The sequence below is a fragment of the Heteronotia binoei genome, chromosome 21 (genome assembly GCF_032191835.1).
Source record: "Heteronotia binoei isolate CCM8104 ecotype False Entrance Well chromosome 21, APGP_CSIRO_Hbin_v1, whole genome shotgun sequence".
NCBI lineage: Eukaryota > Metazoa > Chordata > Lepidosauria > Squamata > Gekkonidae > Heteronotia > Heteronotia binoei.
The window spans coordinates 50315495-50334323 of record NC_083243.1 but is presented as its reverse complement, the minus strand read 5'-3'; positions in this window follow the sequence as shown (position 1 = coordinate 50334323).

Genomic DNA, 18829 nt, shown 5'->3' with positions numbered 1-18829 from the left:
AGAAGCCCATGCCACCCTTTCTCCACTTCTTATGTTTTGGCAGGCAAGTGGCTTGCTGACTTTTTGACTGGGGGGAGGGCTATCCAGGAGAGCCCCAGGCGAGCAAAGCCTGTTTGGACTGGCTGGATCTCTAGCCAGCCCAAGCAGACCTTGTTTGCCTGGGGCTCTCCTTTCTTGGATTGGGTTGCTTTTGGCTGGAGGGGAGGCAGCATATGCTAATAAGTTATACTAATGAGCACCACCACCTATTTTTCTACAAAATGACCCCTGATCATTCCATGCACATAGGATTCTGAACCAGGCCTTTTTTTGAGCAGGAACACACAGGGATGCAGTTCCAGCAGGCTTGGCGTCAGGGGGTGTGGCCCAATATGTAAATAAGTTCCTGCGGGCCTTTTTCTACAGTAAAAGCCCTGTTCTAAACACTATCAGAAGGCTGACTAGTCTTAGCAGGGTGTTTTTGTAGAAAAAGCACAGCAGAAACTCATTTGCATATTAGGCCGTACCCACTGATGTCACCATTGTTTCACACAGGGCTTTTTTTGTAGAAGAAGCCCAGCAGGAACTTATTTGCATATTAGGTCATGCCCCCTGACACCAAGGCAGTCAGAACTGCATTCCTGTGCATTCCTGCTCAAAAAAAGCCCTGAGTCTTAGTTTTTTTTAAAAAAGAACAAAACAAAACATAAATTTCTATCCCCTGCCCTGCTTATAAACATTTGTAGTAGGTCTTGCAAAATATGCCAATTTTCAGAGGGTGAAGGATACTTTCAAAGATCACACTTAAACCACTGGGGACATATGTGCAGGATTACTGATCTTAGTTCCAAATGCTGCCAAATTCCAGGTAGTGGCTGGAGACAGCAATCCTACTCGAGTCTCTAACAAACTTTTTTCCTGACGGGACTTTAAAAGTGGGTTGCCATTGCCTTCCTCTTGCATAACAACCCTGGACTTTCTTGGTAGTCTCCCATCCAGATACAAACCAGAGCTGACTCTGCATATCTTCTGAGATCTGATAAGATCAGGCTAGCCTGGGCCACCCCATCAGGGCACCAAAAAAAAAACTGCCCGGGGGGGAAAAAACTAGCAATTGTAATTACAAGTGACTGTGCACAGGAATAAATCTAAGAAACACATGCTTGATTAATCTTGTGTAATTTGTGGAGCTTGTTGTGGTAGTCAAGGCAGTGGTCAATGCAGATCATACCTGTGCCACTTTTTACAGAAAGCTGTATTGTATTTGAGGGCTTCTACCCATTGTAATCAGCATGGTATTAGGCTGTTATACCAGGAGCGGCCATGGAGGGGGAGAATTGCATCAGAAACTGTACTTGCATGCAAGGATTCCTCCCCAAATTAGACAGGTAGCAGGAAGCCTTTCAGAATGTAAGTTGGCTCATCTTATTATGCAGGAGTGACTTCCAACCCAGGCTTGAACTCTGAGGGCCTCCTCCATTCAGCATCCTACGACAAGTATGACTGTGTCGCTTCTCCCCATATATCTTGACTGATGCCAAGTGACAAGATCTAATCTCCTGTCTTTTGCAGAGTGAGATTGGGATTGTGTGCTGTGCCCAGTGACTCCAGAGCACACATTATAGTTATAACGTCTGAAAAAATTAAGACAGTTTTTTCCTCCTTTGCATTGCTTGTCGGATTTATAAAACTTTTTAAAATTGTTTTCTAATTTTCTAATTCAGTTTTATTGCATAGTTTGTTGTATGTATTATACTGCTCTTTATTGCATTGTTTTTGAATTGTGTAATCTGTTTTGACACTCAAAGAGAAAGGCAGACTGTAAATGAAATACATAAGTAAATAATGGGCCCATGTAGTAATTTGTACCTCTTCTTTTTTCAACACCTGTCTGATCTGCTATGTCTCTAGAATGAGAGAACTCTGCCAGTTGATTAATGTTTTTTTTGTATGCAAGACATTCAGGAATGTTCATTGTTCTCTGACTTGATGTGGTTCCTCTAAGCAAGGAGTCTTGAGTTCTAATGAGAGATTTGCTTCATGCAAATCTTTATAATCCAGCACAAGTACCAACAAGGGCGTAGTTATTCAAACTGCCAGTTACATTGATTTGTTGCCCTGAGCCTGCCTTGGCGGGGAGGGCGGGATAGAAATAAAAATTTATTATTATTATTATTATTGTCAGATCTGGAGACAGTTTTTTTAATGTTTAAAAAAATATCCAAAGTAATCTAGTGCTTTATAAAGAGGAGCACCCTGGAGGCAAGACCTCTGCCTGTTGCTCATGCAAAGGGTGATGCACTGCTTCCATGTGAGGATTTTCTGTGCACAGAAAGTTCCCACATTAAAAGGGAACATCCATGGAATCTATTGGCTCATTCCAAGCACTATTTGTGATGCTCCTTGTTGTGTCCTGTGCAATACAATAGACTGAGAGGATCAAAAGATCTGCATCCCAGTTGGCTGTATAATTCAAACTGGCCAATTGGGAGGCAGTATCAGAGAATCCTAGGATCTGTCAATGAGAATACATAATGAAGGATCCAAAAAGGGTGCAATCCCAGGGTGTTTTCTGGTTAATGGGGGCTGGGTTTCCCCTGCCCCAAGTGTATATATTGCTGCATGTTCTGAGTGCTTGTATGTAGTGTGTAGTCACTTAATAAAGATGCTGAATCACTATGCTGGCTGAACTCCCTACTTAACACTCCTGGGGCTTTGTGACAACTTAAAAATGAATGACTCAGAGGGGAATCAATGGACTGCCTGCAGGGAACTGTGAGACAGAAGGGAGTGGGGGAGTGGAGCTAAGCTCTGCTTCCATAGTCCCCCCCTTTTACACTTCTCAGGGGCTTTCCCCCATTTTGTCTGCCGAATCACACTGTGCAGCCACTGCCCCCTACTCCTTCCCCCTTTCCTGTTGCACCTGTTCACACAGCATATATGATCCTCTGTGGCCCTAGACCCGCCCCCCTTTCCCTTCTGACTCACTCTGTAATGCTACAGTGCAGGTTGGCAGGGAAAGGGGGAGAGGTTCAACAGGGGAGAGAAAAGAGCAAAAGGACATACCGGTAAATCACAGTCATAATACATTTTACTATGTCCTTGCTCCAAGGAGCTGAGAACACAGCAGATATGGTTCTTCCCCACCCCATTTTATTCTCCCAACAACCCATTGAGGGGGGGCTGCTGGATATCCCTCTTTGAGCTCCAGTTTAAGGTGATCAGATGTCCTCTTTTTAGAAGACAAGTCCCCATTTTTTGATGTCTGTTCTCTTTGGGATCTTTTAAAAAAACGAAAGTGTCCTCTTTTTTTTGTTGGGCAGCCTGTTTTGCACTACAGTCCCCCAGTGGAGGGAAGCTTCAGTTTTGCCACCAGCACTACAGCCTAGTATGTGTTTTGAATAGGACTTCCTATTTCATTGTGTATTGTTATTTTCTTAGGTCTGGACTGCTTTGCTCCCTGTTTTTGATCCCCCCCCCCTCCATAAGCAATGGCAGAGTCCCCGCCTGCTGCTTGGAAGTGCAGGGGTCAAGAGTAGGGATGGGCATGAAATGAACCATAAATCATGAATTGTGCTAAAAATGGCTGATTTGAAGTTTGTTCTGAACTGGTTTGTCTGATCCCATTGCACCCAAACACAAAAATGAACCACCCTTTTTTTCTTGGAATGTCCTTTGGTTTGCGTTTGGTTTATTTTTCCAGACAGCCTGGCATGATTCCCTAAGCTTCCTGGGAGGGTAACTGACTAGAAGGAGCAGTGCAGCTTTCCCCAGCCCCCTGTGCTTCTGGTCAGTTTCCAGTGAAACTGATTAGAAGCTGCAGGGGGCTGGGGAAAGCAGAGCTGCAGCTTCTAGTCAGTTACACTCCAAGTTTCCTACCAGAAGCTTCAGGGTGGCTTCCCTTTCTTCATTGGAACTACATAACACTGATCAGAACTGGTGCAGGTGCCATAGATCCCATAGGTGTGAATACACAGAAGACCACTCAAAGATCATCAGTTACAGGTAAGTAGCCTGTTTTTCTGTAACTTGAAACCTTTTGTTGAAAGCACTCAAATATATGAAGACTTCAGTTAGTGACAAGTAGATTAAATACTTTCATAAGTGCTGCAAAGTAGATTGACATTCTGAGTTGCTTAACATAGCACAGTTTTTCTTCTGCAATCCAGGACATAGTGCAATTATTGAGAAAATATTTTCTTTAATGAATGTCTAATGAACAGATGAAAAGATTTTTACCACTGAAGCAAGCTATAAAGGGCATTCTGTTACTGCAATATAACCTATGTGACTATTCACATCTTCAGGTCTACAAATACCTATTTGAACACTCAACTCTACTTAGGGAGATAAAATCTTCCAACAAGTATTCTGGTGGTACTTGATCATAAATATATAGGTACTGATGTTATAAGCATTGGAGTGCTTTGTTGTTGTTCAGTCACACAGTTGAGTCCAACTCTTTGCAACCCCATGGACAAAGTCATGCCAGGCTCTCCTGTCTTCTACCATTCTCCAAAGTCTGCTCAATTTTGTGTTAGTTACATCAGTAATGCTGTCCAGCCATCTCATCTTTTGCTATCCCCTTCTTCTTTTGCCTTCTGTCTTTCCCAGCATCAGAGTCTTCTCCAGGGAGTGCTCCCTTCTCATTTGGTGGCCAAAGTATTTGAGCTTCAGCTTCAGCATCTGACCTTCCAGGGAACAGTTTGGGTTGATTTCCCTTTGGACTGACTAATTTGATCTTCTTGCAGTCCAAGGGACTCTCAAGATTCTTCTCCAGCACCACAGCTCAAAAGCATCTATTCTTCTTAGCTCAGCCTTCCTTATGGGCCAACTCTCACAGCCATACATTACTACTGGGAATACCATTGCTTTGACTATACGGACTTTTGTTGGCAGGGTGCTTAATGATTGGTAAATGGCTGGGTGACTTCTGCAGCCCTATTTCATTTGCCAGCAAGAAATTCTTATTTGAGTGGGCAAATTCTTATTTGAGAGGCACAGGCAGTGGGGCTTTCTTCCTGCTTTTGTACCTTGAGGTGCAAAAGCAGAAAAAAGAGTCTTTGAGAGGCATGGGCTGGCAGGGCAACCCCTTCTCCGGAGTTGGGCTCCAGTGGCAGCCCAATTTCTCCATTTTTTCCTATGGATCCATAGGGTAGAATGGAGTCTGTTCTATCTTGTGGGCCCATAGAACAGAATGGAGAGATCAGGCCACCACTGTGGCATGACGCTAGAGAAGGGGTTTTAAACTTTAAACCCCTTATCTGGGATTGCACCATAGCCTGATGTCTCCATTCTATCCTATGGCCCACAGGATAGAATGGAATCCATTTTATCATATGGCCCCATAGGTAGGATGGAATTCATTCTATCCTATGGGCACATAGGACAGAATGGAGAGAATGGGCCGCTGCTGCAGCATGACCCTAAACTTTAAACCTCTTATTTGGGATCGCAACATAATGGCAGCCCGATCTCTCCATTCTATCCTATTCCATTCTGTCCTATGGGCCTATAAGGTAGAATTGGTTATCAGTGCGGGGGGTGGGGGCGCAAGTTGTTTGTCTTGCCTAGGGTGCCAAACAGTCTAGATCTGTTCTTGATTGTATCAAATGGTTCACAAAGTTCCTTGGATAAATAATTAGGGACTGTATATAGATTGTTGTAAATAGGATCCTGTTACATAACTGTGCATCATTTAATGTATTAATATTTATAGTTTGTTTTAGCTCTGTTTTTAGATTTCTGTTGGTCCCAGATTTCTACAATCTTAATCCTGTTGCATTGTTTATTGAACGTCCCATCCTGTTGATTGTATTGATTTACTCTGTATAATCTGCCTTGAGTCCCAGTGAGAAAGCAGATTATAAATAATGTCAAATAATATAAATAATGACAAATAAATAAATAAACCCTGTCTCAAATGCAGTCCTCTGATGTAGGTTAGGCTGATAAATGGCAACTGACTCACTGAGCTTAATGGTCAAATGGGGATTTGAATGCTGGCATAAAAAGTCTGCCGTAAAAACATTGTGAAAGCAACGTCACCTCAGAGTCGGAAATGGCTGGTGCTTGCACAGGGGACCTTTCCTTTCCTTTCCTCTGCAGTGCTAGTCTGACATGATAATTCAGTGGTTCCCAAACCTGTTGAACCTGTGGACACTTCAGAAATTTTGAGAACAGGTATTGGCACAGCAAAATGGCTATCAAGGTAGAATGGTGGCCATGGAAGAAGCTGTTCCTGAATGGGCACTCTCTGCAGATACAAAGGCAATGTTTCCTGAGCTCTTCTGATGTACTGTATACAACCTGCTAGGATTGGCTCATTGCTTTGGGGAAGAGAGTTGCCTTGAGAAAAAGTAAGTGGGCATCAGAATATATATTGGTGGACATCACATTGGTGATTGCTGCTCTAATTACTCTACAATTCTGGTTGTAGATCAGCATAATATAGCATGAACTTTTGCATTCAAGAGTAGCAGGAAAACACACCCATATTCCAGCATTCTGTATGCAGGGACATGTGACATAAATTCCAATGTGCTCTGGGGGGAAAGCAAGACAGGAAAAGCCTGGCCCTGTTGGCTCTTGAAAGGCTTGAGAAAACCAGTTCATCATTTTGTGTTTTCACTTTTAAAATTGTAAATGCTATCAATGTCTTCATAGAAAGGTGGAGAGCCAGTTTGGTGTAGTGGTTAAGTGTGCGGACTCTTATCTGGGAGAACCGGGTTTGATTCCCCACTCCTCCACTTGTACCTGCTAGCCTGGCCTTGGGTCAGCCCTAGCCCTGGAAGAGGTTGTCCTTGAAAGGGCAGCTGCTGTGAGAGCCCTCTCCAGCCCCACCCACCTCACAGGGTGTCTGTTGTGGGGGAGGAAGGGAAAGGAGATTGTGAGCTGCTCTGAGACTCTTCGGAGTGGAGGGCAGGATATAAATCCAATATCTTCTATCTTCTTCTATATGAATACAATAAATACATAAACTACTACATGTTTAACTTGGCTTTGGGACAGCCACATGCATATGTATGCAAGCATAGACAGCTTCAAGAGGAGATTGAATAAACATACAGACAAAGGTCCATCAGTGGCTATTAGCCACATGTATTGCTGGAACTCTCTATTTGGGGCAGTGATGCTCTGTATTCTTGGTGCCTGAGAGGGCAACAGTGGGAGGGCTTTTAGTGTCCTGGCCCCACTGATAGACCTCCTGATGGCACCTGTTGTTTTTGTTTTGTTTTGGCCACTGTGTGACACAGAGTGTTGGATTGGATGGGCCATTGGCCTGATCCAGCATGGCTTCTCTTATGTTCTTCTGAGCAATAATTAAGATATGTAGAACTGTGGAGAAACACCATTTTAGTCTATGGTTATCTGGGAGTTGGCAAGAAGAGGCCATCTAACTGGAGTCAGGCTTCGGCCTAGTCTCTTCCTCCTCCCTCTTCCCCTCCGGGCTAGGATATGTGAGCTAGGATATCCATGTCCTTTTGACATATTAATTGAATATGACACAACATAAGTGAAGATAATAGGTGTAGCTGCAGTGGCTTTGCAAAATAATTCCCATTGATCCAGCAAAAATTGCTTGCAGCAGTTATGGGAGTTTTTCAGAGATGAAACTTTGTTAGTGCTGTGTAAGGAAGGAACACATAGAACTCTGACACTGAGACTTTTGTCAGTATAAGTCTGCAGAAGCTATCTGACAGCCTTCCTTTCCCAGCAGTTTACTATGCCCCTAAAAAGCTAGTCTTGAGGATCAGAGGATCCTCCAGAACATTATGCCATGTGGCATGATGGGCCACAGCAAGAAATTGCCCTCCTCACAACTCTTGTGAAAACATTTACTTAATTCACAGAGCTAGCTCTCCTTGTCCAAGGGGGCCGTTTTGAGAGCCATTTTGATGTAGTGGATAAGAGTGGTAGACTCTAATCTGGAGAACCAGGTTGGAATCCCCACTCCTACACATAAAGCCAGCTGGGTGACCTTGTTTCAGTCACAGTTCTCTCAAAGCTCTCTCAGTCCCACCCATCTCACAGGGTGTCTGCTGTGGGGAGGAGAAGGGAAGGTGATTGTAAGCCACTCTGAGACTCCAAGTGAAGGGCAGGCTATAAATCCAATCTTCTCCTCTTCTAGTTGCCCTATCCATAGTTAGAATAGTGAGATCAGCACCTTCTCTCATGTTAAGTGTCATTTGTTGTCTGTCTCTAACTGCTACTCTTAGGGCAATTTCCCCCTTTTTCTCAGAAGTGTCATACTCAGTCTTACCTGCTCTCTCAGCTGGAGATGTAGTTAGGAACCTATCTCTATCTCTCCTCTTTTCTATTAAGTATGTTAATAACTAAAAAACCCTTTTATCTACTGTTTAATCAGGCTGTGTGCTGTTGCTGTGTTAATTACTCCGCCAAGAGGGAGGACATATTGAAGGCAATAAATATATCAAAATCAGAGACTGCTGTGTTGTCTTTCCTAACTCATGGACACAGCCTGTTAATATTTGTGGAATGCCATATATAATTAATTGAGACGCTGTTGTTACCTTTGAATGTGTGTGGGGGGGTGAGCTTGGTGGTAATTGTCTTATATTGCCTCTCTCTGAACTGGTGTGCTTTGCTTTGAATGTTTCCCTTCTGCTTCCAAATTAGAGAAACACGTTCCTATCTACCAGGGCTTTTTTGCAGAAAAAACCCAACAGGAACTCATTTGCATATTAGGCCATACCCCTGACATCACCATTGTTTCACACAGGGCTCTTTTGTAGAAAAAGTCCAGTAAGAAATCATTTGAATACTGGGCCACACCCCCTGATGCCAAGCCAGCTGGAACTGCATTTCTGTGCATTCCTGCTCAAAAAAAGCCCTGCTATCTACTATTTCAAAATTTGGTAGAGGCCAGATTAAGAAATAAAATTAAAAGGATGGATATCCTTTTTGGAGGATTGGTGAAGGAATCCCAGCTGTGTATTAGTTATTTCAACTTGAATGTTTATACTCTGGAAATTTTGTTGGTCTTTAAGGTGCTACTGGATTCAAATCCTGCACCTACCAGAAGTTTTAGGATCCAACCCTAAATATTGCTAGCACTATCTCCCTTCCAGGAAAAAAAACTTTGCCAAGGACATTTATGAATGCCAGGTTGCTGTAAATGGCACAAGAGTCGGGACACCTTTATTGGAAGCTGGATGATCAACTTTGCAAGAACTGTACTACTTGACTGAAGCAGAGCTGCTTTCAGAAGCACAAATCCTCTGAAAGCCAATAATCTAAAGATACCTGACCTGACAAGCTTTGTAAATATTATTAATTAGGAACAGCAGATTATAGTCATATACATGCACTGCACCAGAGAGGTTTGTTCAGGACAAAACAAGAGGCCAGTTTTGCTGTTAAATGAAGTGAATAATTGCCACGGCAACACTGTTCTTCTCTCTTTTGGCTCTCATATGATGTTCTCATGGCTGGAAAAACCATTTTGAAGAGAATGGCTACTCCCTAATTTTTGTACAGGAATATATATGTGCTCTATGGAATTGTGCTTGTTAATTATCTGCCTCAAAATTACAGCTTTAGTTCATGTAGTTCATGTATCATGTAGCTCTTTTGTGTATACCTGCTTAAAATAAGAACATAAGAGAAGCCATGTTAGATCAGGCCAATGGCCCATCCAGTCCAACACTCTGTGTCAGACGGTGGCCAAAAATTTATACACACACACACACACACTAATAGACACTGATGGACCTCTGCTCCATATTTTTATCTAAACCCCTCTTGAAGGTGGCTATGCTTGTGGCCGCCGCCACCTCCTGTGGCAGTGAATTCCACATATTAATCACCCTTTAGGTGAAGAAGTACTTCCTTTTATCCGTTTTAACCTGTCCGCTCAGCAATTTCATCGAATGCCCACGAGTTCTTGTATTGTGAGAAAGGGAGAAAAGTACTTCTTTCTCTACTTTCTCCATCCCATGCATTATCTTGTAAACCTCTATCATGTCACCCCGCAGTCGACGTTTCTCCAAGCTAAAGAGTCCCAAGCGTTTCAACCTTTCTGCATAAGGAAAGTGTTCCAGCCCTTTAATCATTCTAGTTGCCATTTTCTGCACTTTCTCCAATGCTATAATATCCTTTTTGAGGTGCGGTGACCAGAACTGCACACAGTACTCCAAATGAGACTGCACCATCGATTTATACAGGGGCATTATGATACTGGCTGATTTGTTTTCAATTCTCTTCCTAATAATTCCCAGCATGGCGTTGGCCTTTTTTATTGCAAACGCACACTGTCTTGACATTTTCAGTGAGTTATCTACCACGACCCCAAGATGTCTCTCTTGGTCAGTCTCTGCCAGTTCACACCCCATCAACTTGTATTTGTAGTTGGGATTCTTGGCCCAAATGTGCATTACTTTGCACTTGGCCACATTGAACCGCATCTGCCACGTTGACGCCCACTCACCCAGCCTCAACAGATCCCTTTGGAGTTCCTCACAATCCTCTCTGGTTCTCACCACCTTGAATAATATAGTGTCATCTGCAAACTTGGCCACTTCACTGCTCACTCCCAACTCTAAATCATTTATGAACAAGTTAAAGAGCATGGGACCCAGTCACGAGCCCTGCGGCACCCCACTGCTTACCATCCTCCACTGCGAAGACTGCCCATTTATACTCACTCTCTGCTTCCTATTACTCAGCCAGTTTTTGATCCACAAGAGGACCTGTCCTTTTACTCCATGGGTGTTTTCGCACTCACCTTCAGCCGGCGCCGCGACCCTCTTGACGACGGAGGATCTGTGCTGATTTCCCACACGAAGCGCTGGAGCAACCAGAAGAGCCGCCAATTTCCGGCGCGAAGCCCGCTCAAACGTAAATCGCCAGGAAGCAGGAAAACGCTTGAGCGGGCTTCGCGCCGGAAATTGGCGGCTCTTCTGGTTGCTCCAGCGCTTCGTGTGGGAAATCAGCACAGATCCTCCGTCGTCAAGAGGGTCGCGGCGCCGGCTGAAGGTGAGTGCGAAAACACCCCATGACTCTCAAGCTTTCTAAGGAGCCTTTGATGAGGAACTTTATCAAAAGCTTTCTGGAAGTCAAGGTAAACAACATCTATTGGGTCTCTGTAAAGTACTGGGGTCGACGCAGTAAGAGACCAGAGTCGGAGAATGATTTCAGCAAGCTTTACTTCAGGAACACAAACACAGACTGAGCTCTATTCAAACCTCCCGCTCCTTTATACAATTCTTGCCCCCCTTCTGATTGGTCCTTAACTATGTACATGGATTGGCTATTTACAGGGGCCTAAGGGCCTATCTGGGTACAGTATGAGCCTAGATGTTGATTGGCTACTTATGTTTCAATCCTTCCCCTGATTGGGCACACTTAGGCCTTCTCTGGAACCCTGGTGTGGAGTACAAGCTTTGGCTTGTTCAGCTTCCCTCCAAAAGTAACAGTTCTCCCATTTGAGCCTAGGACACAACAGTCTCCTTTGTCTACATGTTTGTTCACCCCCTCAAAGAGTCTAGGACCTGCCTACCTTAGGGACCGTCTCTTCCCATATGTTCCCCAGAGAGTACTGCGATCTGGCTCCCAAAATCTGCTCACAATCCCCGGGCCAAAGGAGGCCCGGTTGAAGTCAACCAGGGACAGGGCCTTCTCAATAACAGCCCCTTGCTGGTGGAACCAGTTACCGGAAGAGGTCAGGGCCCTGCGGGATATTGGACAATTCCGCAGGGCCTGTAAGACAGTCCTCTTCCGGTTGGCCTATAACTGACCGGCATCAAACCACCAAACTATCAAAATGTTGAAGGAAGTGTATAGATTGTATGCTGTTGGACTGATGCACTGTTTTAATGTTTTTAATGTTTTAATTTTCTAATTATGTATATCCTTATTATATTTAAAATTTGAATTTTATGTTAGAATTCTTGTGTTGTAAGCCGCCCTGAGCCCACTTCGGTGGGTTAGGGCGGGATATAAAATAAATAAATAAATAAATAAAAATAAAGAAATGTAACAGGTTAGTGAGGCAAGATCTTCCCTTACAGAACCCATGCTGAGTCTTCCTCACTAACTCGTGTTCATCAATGTGCCTACTCATTCTGTCCTTGATAATGCTTTCTACCAACTTTCCTGGTACTGAAGTCAGACTGACTGGCCTGTAATTTCCCGGATCTCCTCTGGAACCCTTTTTAAAGATGGGAGAGACATTTGCTACCTTCCGGTCCTCAGGAACGGAGGCAGATTTCAATGAAAGATTACAGATTTTTGTTAGAAGATCCACAAGTTCAACTTAGAGTTCTTTCAGAACTCTCGGATGTATGCCATCCGGACCTGGTGACTTATTAGTTTTTAATTCGTCCATCAGTTGTAGGACCTCCTCTTTTGTCGCCTCATTTGTCAGCCATGAGAACAAAATATGATGTAAGAAGTAGGGTGTCAAAATTTCTCAACCTGTATTAATTATTCACAGTGGTATTTTAAAGAATTTGGACTCTCCCCCCCCCCCCCAAATTATACAGTGATAATAGGAGTACAGAGATATTAATGGAAGAACAAACAAAAATTCTATCTCCATGTAGGATGACAGAAACTCCATTTCATCAAGGCTCTCCTCTGCAAATGTGATTCCAAGAGTATCCCTACAACTGTGAGGAAATTACTTTTTCCTCTTAAAATTTTCCTATGAGGTTGCTACTCACTCTGCTGCAAACTTTGCATGCAGCTACGTAGGGATGGTAACACAATTTCACAAATGGAGTCAATACCGTCTCTGTGGCCACCTGACAAGGAAAAGACAGCATTGAAGGGATTGCTGTAGCCATTTCTGCCCATGTATCTTGGTCCTTATGAGAAAAGGGCATATGAATCTTGGACACACCAAACTTTGTGTTGTTGCTCAGCAAATAAATAGACTAGGGGTGTCAAACATATGGCCTGCAAGACAGATCTGCTCCCTATTCATCCCATGAGCAGCTTTCTCTGCTGCTTCCAACTTCTTGTTTCCAGCATTGGAGGTGACTTTTGTCCAGTCTTTCCTATCACTCCGCAGAGGAGAGAAAGCCAAGTCTCCCTTTCCTCGATTGTCTGAGGGCTCCTCCGCCTCCTCTGAGGAGGAAGGGGGAAGGAAAGAACCAGAGAGAGAGTGTGTGTGTCCCCCAGCACCTTTAAGAAAACCAACAATGCCTTACTCCAGGTATAAGCTTTTGTGTGCCTGAACACTTCTTCAGAATGAGAGAAGGGGGAGAGGGGAAAGAGAGAGAGAGAGGCAGAGATGGAGTCCCATGGCAGAGAGATCCCCTTTTCCAGTTCTAACAGATGGGTTTTTTTTTGAAACCTAAGACCACAGCTTGCATTCTTTATTAGTGGAAGAGAGCAAGAGTCCAGTAGCCCCTTAACGACTTAACAAAACTTTTAGTAGGGCATGAACTTTCATGAGTCACTGTTCACTTCTTCAGATACAGCTAGATTAGAATGTGAGTATTTGTATTTTGGAGAGTAATTTCAGACATCAAATGACAATAGCAGGCATTGGTAATGAGAGACAAAATGTAGGTCTCAGTTCTGTTCAGGAGGATGCATTGTCTTGAGCTTCATTATCAGTTGCAATTCAGCAGTGTCTCTAATCTCCCTTTGAGATTCCTTTGCAAGAGAACTTCTACTCTTAGGTTGGCAACTAAATGTCTCAGAAGGTTAAAATGTTCTCCCACTGGTTTTTCAATGTTATGATTTCTAATAGAAGTAGAAAGAGCAAGAGTCTAGTAGCACCTTCAAGACTAACAAAATCTGTGGTATGTGCTTTCGTGAGCCACTGTTCACTTGTTCAGGTTTATTTCCATTTATTCTTTGCATCCTCCTGGATTGAATCTTCCTGTACCAAATTGAGACCTAGGTTTCTTGTCTCATTACCATGATATTTCTAGATTGGCCCACAGATTGTACTCTAATCCTAAACACAATTACTTGGAGTCCTTTGGATTTCAAAGAAGCTTTCTTCCCAGTAAATGTTCCTTGGATCCCAGCAGCCACCACTCCCTAAACCTCAGAAAGAAGAGGGAGTTTAAAAAACCCTTCACAACTTGGTTCTGCTCTTTCAAAAAGCCCTTCACAACTTGATTCTGCTCTTTCAAAAGCAGGAACTCTTACAATGCTCATTAAACAACTCCTTACTTGGCTGTCCTCACACTGTGCTGACCATATGTAAACAAGAAACATGACATGAGGAATGAGCCGGCTTCTCGAGTCACTACTTTATGGTGGATCTTCCATCATTCGAAAATCAATAGCCATCTCCAATTCTCATCACTTGGCTCTTCCCTGTGCCTCATTATGGCTGTAATTTGCCACAGCAAACTGCACTCTTTATTCTCACCCCCTGCACCCTAATCACCAGGGCTTTCTGTTAATGAGGGGGAAAATATTTCTTATCTTTCTCAAGCACAGAACAAAAGATAGAAATGAATAATGAGACCAGGTGGGGAAACAAAGGTCTTCATATACAGCACTAGTTCTTCTGTTCTTCAGGGGTAAATCAAGGAAGGAGCACATTTTATCTCTGATGGCTGAATCAACATGCAAAGGATTTGGCTGCAATCCTATGCACCCCTTTTTCTAAGTGAACATACATATGCTCAAGGTGTAAGAAAGGAATCCCATTCAGCTTTATTATGAACAAGCCCCACTGAAATCAATGGAACTCTCTACCATACTGAAAAGCTGCAATCATGTACAAGTTCCATTGAACTCAAACTGTGAAAAATCTGTTTTCTCTCTTTATAAATCTCGTTTTCTTTTTACATCTGACACTGAAGGGTCTCCTAGCCAAGAAAAGGTGAGGCAAGCCACTTCCTCCCAGTGGGGCAGCATTAAGCAAGCAGAAATAGGTGAAGGGAGGACCAGACATGGATGAGAACTCTGTACATTCCTTTGACTTGCGCCATTCTAGGCTGTAACTGGTAACAATGAAAGTGATAGCTGTGCGAGACTAATGAAAGGGGAAGGATCAGGCAAGCACAAGCTGGCACCATGGCTAATCTGCTTTCTCCATTCACTTCCCTCTTCTCCTTCTCCCGACAGGCTTGCAACGATAAGAAAGAGGTGGGGAAAGCCAGGCAACATCCTTGCATGCTCTCTTTCTTCAGTTGTACAGCCAACCCTAGCCAGCAGCTAGCTGTAGAAAGCTGGGGCAGCTGCTGCATGAGAGGAAAATGCACAATGGAGGGGAGGTGCTTGAGCATTGTGTGAACTATAAATTCCCATACCATACTTTACCTGTTGAAGACTAACATGGCATTGATGAATGCATTAATCTGCTTTATACTGAGTCAGATCATTGGTCCATTGAGGTCAGTAATGTCTAGTCTGACTGGCAACAGCTCCCCAAGGTCTAAGGCAAAGTTCTTTTATATCACCTAATACTTTTATAAATGGAGATACTGGGGACTGAACCTGGGACCTTCTGGACTCAAAGTAGATGTTCTGTCACTGATTAAAGGCTGCATAACCAGGTCAGGATTGAGTCTCATGAGCAGTTTCAGCAGGAAAGGTCTATACAGATGCTCAGAATCAAGTGATATCAACCAAATTACTCCACTGAGATTAGGTTTGAGGACTAACAAGAGAATCAGATTGTTTTCATATTGAAATCAGACCAAACCCACCACTGAGGTGCATTTAGATGTCATGGTATTCTGTAGCTTGTTTAAAACTACCATTTATGCAATAAATAAATAGAGCCCTGTGGCGCAGTGTTAAAGCTGCAGTACTGCAGTCCTAAACTCTGCTCATGACCTGAGTTTGATCCCCAGCGGTAGCTGGGTTTTCAGGTAGCCGGCTCGAGGTTGACTCAGCCTTCCATCCTTCTGAGGTCGGTAAAATGAGTAACTTTTTGCTGGGGGGGAAAGTGTGGATGACTGGGGAAGGCAATGGCAAACCACCCTATAAAAAGTCTGCTGTGAAAACGTTGTGAAAGCAACGTCACCCCAGAGTCGGAAACGACTGGTGCTTGCACAGGGGACCTTTCCTTTCCTATGCAATAAATGCTGATTACTCTACCAGCCATGAATAACAAAACCTCTTTGTGTTTAAACCCCAGTTAGCCTCCTTCTCCCAGCATTTTCTGGATACTGCTGTCTCTGCAGCAATATGCATCAAGGGATGATGTTATACAGTCAAGTGTATGTGAGTTCTGACCTAACAAATCACAATTAGCTCAAACTGTGGTTAACAAACTAACTACAAATCCTCCGCGAAACTCATGGTTTACTGCTGTGTTTGAACGCAGCTGGAATTTGTACCAAACAGATTTCATATATAGCCATTTTTCAACAAGCCATCTCCAGCTACTGTGGCTTTTATCCTTCCCTTCCACCCCTCTTGGTCTTCTAAGGAGGCATTCCTCTGGGGCTAGAGGTTTTTGGCTTAGTGAATGACACATTTCCATGACTGGAGGCTCCTAGTGCTGGAGCAATATGCTCCGCAGTGGACCAGTCACCACAATAGAAAAGAGGGTTGTACAAATGGAACGAAGGCATCAGATCCAAACCAATACCAACAAGCAGCCATGCTCAAATACGCACTAATTGATTCAACTAAGCATAACACAATTTATAACATTTTGTAAGCAACCTTGTATATGTTTCACATACAATGTGTGAGGTGTAACTATTTTAAATAAGTAAATAAATAAATACATAAATAGAACAAATGATTGGGAACCAGATCCCATAGCAATTACAGGTCCAGTGTGGTACAATGGTTAGTTTCAGACTAGAGAAGACCCAGTCTGAATCCCCATTCTGCCATACTGTTGAGCAGTTAGATTTGCAGTGAGGTATACCGTCAACATCACATTACTCTCAGCCTAACACATTACTTGAGCCAGTCCCATTACCCTCAGCCTAACCTCTCTCACAGGAGAGAATGGGGTATGTCTGCTTTCATTCCCCACTGGGGTGAAAAGCAAGGTATAAATGAAAGAAATAAAAGAACAGAATTTTTAAAAAACTATATTCTAGGGATTTTTTTTCCTCTAGAGGCAATAGGACAATTACATGCACCTGCCTTTCATGACATAATTCAAAGTATTTGACTGACTTGCTATTAATACACAGAGACGGCCAATAGGCAGGTCTCCTATGGCTTTTTCCAACACATGGACTGTTTCCCAGTGAATGACAGGTGAACCTGTTTTTCCAAATATTCATTGTATGCCTCAATTTATTTACCCTGGCTCTCTCTAATTCACCTCCCTTCCATTTGATTTTCCTCTCCTCCCTAATGTGCCTTGTTTGTATCTATAGATTGCAATGTGGTAATTAATTAAATCTAACTTCTGTATAGTATCTGGCAATTTTAGGTTCTATGTGAACAAACAGATGCCTATATTTCAGTAACTGGATGCATCAAGGTTTATCTAGCAAATTGATTTCTTTGGGCTAGTGGCACAAAAGAAAAAATAATTATGACTAGGACAACACAATTGATAAGCCAGTTGCCTTGATGAGCATATTTTAAAATACACTCTGAGCAGTTAATGTTTTTAAATCTCTTGGCAGAACTTAATAGATTCTCTTAGTTCCAGAAACAACCTTACTGCTAATGGGAAATATCCCCTACTTGTTTTGCAAGAAGCAGAAAATATAATGGTTTTCCTGGGTGTAAGGAATTTGGGGGAGGGGGGGACACATTACACACTGTAGCCTTTATATGTATAATACCAAGACTGGCCAAATTTAATGACCTTCTAAACTGCATATAATAAAGTTTGATATTTGCAATATGTTCACAGTGCTGTTTGTGTGTGTTCTACACTTAAAGAGAGAATGTGCCATTGAGTCACAACCAGCTCACAGGGACCCTACCCATGGGGTGCACAAGGCCAGAAATGAGCACAGGTGGTGTGCCATTGCTTTCCTCTGCAGAGCAACTCCAGTCTTCCTTGGTGGTCCCTCATCAAAGTTCTGATTCTGGCAGACTACATCCTCCTAAATACATTAACAAGCCACTAATAAAAATGTGACAATGCAAGCTCAAACCTTGACCATGTTCCTGGCCCTATAGTAGAAAAGAGAAAAAGTGACTTGTTCTTGTTTTTATATGCTTCCACAAGACCAATTAAGGATTGATATTCTGAACAGCAGTCTCCCCTTCCCCTACCATTCTCCCTCTTCTTTGGCTCACCAAAACCCCACCTCCCCATGCAGGCAACTTTACTCTCCTAAGGCCACAATCATATGGAAATTTACTTGGGAGTATACCTAACTGCAAATCTTAACTGCATTATAGCATAAAAGCTCCTGGCCAATATATATGTGTAACAGGATATAGTATTAGTGCCATATTTTGAAGACCCCAGAATCTGTTCAGCAGAACCCAGCCATTTAATTAAAGCAAGCAGACACTAAAGTGAGCAGATACCACCTGTTGGGGGGGGGGGAGGATTATGAGCAGCAGGACTGAATACAGCTTGAAGGAAAAAGTGAAAGAGTTGCTCCAAGCAGCTCAAACAGTACTGCCAAATAACGAAGCAGGAGGATGGGGGTAGGGAGAAGCTCTCCAAGACAGATAGGGATCTTTAATTTAAAGCAGAGTAAGCTTATTCATGGGAAAAGAGCGGCAAAACACCCCAGGGACAGAGCACTGCACTCTGGCAATTAAAATTGCATTAAAAACCAGATAGGGAAGTCGGAATCCTAAAACAGATGGGCACAGAAGGCTGTGTTGTCCTTATTTGTTTCAATATATTTACCTTTTGGGCAGTAGAGATAGCCGCTGATTAATTTTCTTTCTGGGTGCTTCGTCTACAACTTCATTGTTCCTGTTTGTAAAGTCATTCTCTTCAGCCTGCTCCTAAAGAAGGCAGGCT